General features: G+C 40.0%; 1 non-coding gene across 1 annotated transcript; it reads right to left on the bottom strand.

The window, feature by feature from the left end:
• Positions 1-4,597: 4,597 nt before the first annotated feature.
• On the bottom strand, positions 4,598-4,704 carry LOC121205744 (small nucleolar RNA R71). The gene has a single exon (XR_005900819.1). It is a non-coding gene; the product is annotated as a small nucleolar RNA R71 (small nucleolar RNA).
• Positions 4,705-4,950: the final 246 nt, after the last annotated feature.

The following is a 4,950-nucleotide window of genomic DNA, read 5'->3' as shown; positions in this document are numbered from 1 at the left end:
CTTCAGGTAATAATAACCCGGAGCTTGGTACAGAGACACTGACCCGGTTGGTAAAGGAAGTGCTGGAAGAAGTGTTTGAGGAAAGAGTTAAGGTGTATGGTGAAACACTTCAGGCTAAGCGCTTGGAGTGCAGCAGGAAGAGGGATCACAGTCCTCTGAAGCAGGAGCCTCATTCTGTGAAATGCGTTAAGACGCATCCAAACTTTTCAGCTTGTGAGCATTGCAAAAGGTGTCAACCGATCGACTGCTGAAGGAAGTCAGGAGCGTGTCTTAGATGCGGGTCTAACGAGCATCGGGTTCGGGATTGCACAGTTCCTTTTAAGTCAGGTGTTTTTTGTTTGGATGTGATGTTTGAATATAGAAATTGTATGTATGTGTGGTAAATATTTGTTTGCTTCTGTGGTTGGATGTTTGGTTGAGTGTGAGAGGTTTTGACATTAAGTTAAAAGTGTATTAGTTTAGTTTGGAACTAGAGTGTGCAGCGGGAGCGAAGTGGTGTAGATTGAGCTAAGCACTTATTCAGGTAGTTGGAAATTTCAAGGACAAAAGTTTTTTTAAGGGGGTAGAATTGTAACGCCCCGAATTTAGGCCTAGAAGTATTGGGCCTTGAGTATGGGTCCATAAGGAGGTTGTATATAAGCATTTTATTTTGCAAGGAAATGACACAATTAAATGTTAGCTTTGGTAGTGAATGGCTCTAAGAAGTGTTGGAGAAATCTTGGGTTCAAACCTGGGCTTTAGCAAAAATTTTGGTTTTAAGTGAATAAAACCCTAGGTGCTTAGATGAAGGCCTTTTAAATTATTGTGGTAAATAAATGACACAATGAAGCATGTGATCTAGTGGTTGTGGCGCCATTAAGGTTGCAAGGGAGCCTGGGTTCAAGTCTTAGCTCTTGAACTTTATTTTGGTTTTTCTTTTAAAGGAACTTGAATTTTGACCTATAGACCTTATAATTAATTGAGGCTAAAATGGTGACACAAAGAGCCTTGTGGTGTAGTGGCAAGGTGGCATGTTGTGTAACTGTGAGGTCTAAGGTTCAAGTCTTGGGATGCACAATGGGGTATTTATTTTACTATTTGAGCTGTGTATGAGGTGAAATTGCACTGGAACTCTATGGTTGAAGTGGTCATAAGAAAATAAGGAATTTTCCTAATGGTTGAAAGTAATCCTGCTTCGGGGAGCTAACATGAGAATTGGTGGGAAGCTAGCTTTAAAAAGAGCGAACCAGATGAGTTGGTGAGGGTGAAAGTGATTAAGACTCAATGCACGATATGCCAAAGTTGGTGATCGTGGACTTTGGTGCGTTCTCATAAACAGGTGTGTATTCACGCCCTTCTTTGTTGGAAATTAGCAAAAGCCGAATAGCCGAAACCTAAGTATTCGGGGCCTCACGAGCGTACGAATGCACATGGGCGAACCGAGCCCACAAATCATGGGCGATAGACTGTAGAGGTCGCCACGAGCGTTCTCGTGTGCTGAGGCTATTTCGGGCCTCGATGAGCCATGGGCCCGCTTGTGTAAACTTCATTGTTAAGTAGGATGTAGATAGACTTCTCATGTCATGCACACGACTTAGGTAGTTCTGGGCCACGTTGGGCCTAGATGGACCGTGTGGGTCCAGTGGGCTCATGGGCCCCATGCAGATTGAATCTGCAACTTGTGATAATTATTGGACTGGGCTATATAGGTCACATAGCCATAATTGAAATTGGACTAAATGGGCCACACGAGCGTGTGGGCCCAATTGGGTCGAATAATGAGCATTAGAGTCATTTGCACTGTTATGTCTATTTAGGTTACTTAAGTCGCTCGAGGCGACGGTGGACCTTCTGTTGGGTCGTTAAGACCCCGATTTGTAAAATCACCGAAATACCCTTGTAGTGCAAAATGACCGTAATACCCTTGTATGGTAGAATGACGATTATGCCCTTATGTTCCATATGACTGATGTGCCTATGATTTACATATATGATTGTGCTGAGTATGACTTTGCATGCATGTAATATTTATTTCATGACATATTGCATAGGGTTGGGTTATTATGGACGGAGGAAGTGTACGGCCTTTAGCCGTCCTGTATAAGGCTTTCAGCCTTTTTGTGATACTTATGGCTTATAGCCGTTCTGTTAACTGGAAGCGTTGTTGCGATATTTACGGCCTTTAGCCGTCCTGTCTATGACATTGAGTCGTCCTATTTATAACGTTGAGTCGTCCTGTCTACGACGTTGAGCCGCCCTGTTGACTTAGTGCAGCAACCGGTGCTAAGCTTGGTGTGTTGGCTAGGTGGGTCGACTTTATCCCCACATGGTAAGTTGGTTGGTACGGGTGGTGTGTTGGTTGGACTGGGTTGGGAATCTGTCTGCATATCTAAAACTAATGTTGATTCTGTACTGGGCTTAGGCCCACCTAATTCTCTTAATGGGATAGGCCCAACTGTTACTGATTTTGAGAATGGACTAGGCCCAATTGATTCTGGTGAGGGTTGAGACCCAAGTGAAATTGTACTGGGCTTTAGCCCACACACATTGATCTGTTACCGTAATAGGCTCCTGATAAACCATAAATTATACATATTTTTACCCCATGTTTAATGCATTTTATGGATGATTTCCCATTAAAATTTGTGAATTCGATGCTCCTAATGCTTTAATTTCATGTTTTATACTTAGGAGAGCATAGGAGAGTGAAAGGAAAGAGAAACGATCCAAAAATGGAGAAAATGGGCCAAAGTACGAAATCAACACGGTCTGGACCTCCTCACACTGGTAGACCACACGGCCGTGTCAATTTGGCAGGCTCAAACACGGCCTGAAGTAATCGAACACGGGCGTGTCACACGGGCATGTCCCTGCCGAGCCCAAGTTAAGTCCAATTTGGAAAAGGCTAATTTTGAGGGCTCTTAGGCATCCCAAAGCCTATAAATACACCTTAGAGGAGGAAGAAAAAGGAGACAGAAAGGAGGGAGTAAGGAATTACCCCAAGGAAGCCGGTTGATCCATCTCAGAAGCCAGATTCATCATCAAAACTAAAGATCTCTTCTCAATTTCCCTTCAGGAGTTTTGGGTTTTCTTTATGTTTTGTATTCTTTATCATTCTGAGATGTTTTCTTATTTAGTTATGAACTAAAACCCCTAAATACCTAAGGGGAATGAAACCTAAGACGAATCTTGTTATTATTTTTTGAATTGTATGATAAATATTTAACTTGTTCTTAATTATGTGTTCTTAATTCTTGTTTTGATATCCTAGGATACTGATTCAGGATAAGCTCTTATTCAGAGGAGGGATAAACCCTGTCTAAGAGTACTTTTGTCATAATTAAGCGGAGTTGATTGCGCGCTTAGACATAGGGTGACAAGATTTTATCGGATTAAGGTGAAACCTAATAAGAGGATCCATAGATCGAGTTAATGCAACCCTAGAGTGTTAATTAGAGAAAAGTCTCAGTTATTCAATCTAGGGATTAGACGTTATTAGTCTTGAATAGGGATAATAACATAACTTAGGGATCTCTATGGAACAAGTTAAATGAATAAATCGTCCGATTCGGAGCCAGAATAACATGTAAAGTCTAGGTGGATTTTTCTTTAAGTATTGTCTTAAGCTAATCGATTTTCCCCAAAAGCAATTCCCCAATTTTATTCTCTATGAGTTCTTAGTTTAGATAATCAGTTAGTTAAAACAAAAACCTATTTATTCTTAGGCTAGATAATAAAAAGACAGTCATTACTAGTACTTTTAGTTCCTTTGGTTTGACAATCCAGTCTTGTTAAAACTATACTACTATTCGATAGGTACACTTGCCTACATCGCAATAATAGTTAGTTCAAGAACGAGTAATTATAAATATTTAAAACCTATCACGAAATCACGCGATTAACTTTTTGGCACCGTTGCTGGGGAACTGAAATATTAGGAACGCTCAATTTTTATTACTTTAGCCATTTATTTTTCTTGAACTTTAATTTCTTATTATTATTTGTTAATTTACTTTTTCCTTCTCTTGGCAAGTTTTTATAGTTTATGACTAGAAGAAACCTGTCAGGACCACTACTTTTTAACGAAGAAATCGATCGTACAGTTCACAGAAATCAAAGAGAAATAAGACGAAGTTTACGATAGATAGAGAACGAGCAAGAAGATGATACTCAACCCCCAACCGAAGAGATGGCTGAAAACCAAGACAATCATCTACCTCCTGCAATTGCGGCTAATCAAAATCCTGCTCCACGCACTATGTATGATTATGCTAAACCTTCATTAATAGGAACTGAATCGAGCATAGTTAGACCTGTTGTAGCTACAAATACTTTTGAATTAAAACCTAACACTATTCAAATGATACAGCAATTTGTTCAGTTTGATGGTTTGCAGGATGAGGATCCTAACGCTCATTTAGCCAACTTCTTGGAACTATGCGATACGTTTAAAATAAATGGTGTTTCTGATGATGCCATTTGTCTTCGACTATTCCCTTTTTCATTGAGGAACAAAGTTAAACAGTGGTTGAACTCGTTACCATGAGGGTCAATTATTACTTGGGAACAAATGACCAAAAAATTTTTACTAAAATATTTTCTGCCGACTAAAACGGCTAAATTACGTAATGATATCTCATCTTTTGTGCAGATGGATTTAGAAACATTCTACGATGCATGGGAGAGATACAAGGATCTTTTGAGAAGGTGTCCTCACCATGGGTTACCGCTTTGGCTCCAAATTCAAACATTCCATAATGGTCTGAATCCTCGACTCGACAAATGGTTGACGCAGCTACTGGCAGAACTATCAATAATAAAACACCTGAAGATGCTTATGAGTTTATACAGGAGATGTCACTGAATAACTATCATTGGCAAGTCATGAGGATAAAGCCAACAAAAACAGCCGGCGTTTATAACGTTGATTCGGTCACCATGCTCTCTAATCAGGTAGAACTCTTAAATAAA

The sequence above is a fragment of the Gossypium hirsutum genome, chromosome A08, assembly GCF_007990345.1.
Source record: "Gossypium hirsutum isolate 1008001.06 chromosome A08, Gossypium_hirsutum_v2.1, whole genome shotgun sequence".
Classification (NCBI taxonomy): domain Eukaryota; kingdom Viridiplantae; phylum Streptophyta; class Magnoliopsida; order Malvales; family Malvaceae; genus Gossypium; species Gossypium hirsutum.
Note: the sequence above shows the minus strand (reverse complement) of the source record. Positions and strands in the feature narration are given on the sequence as shown.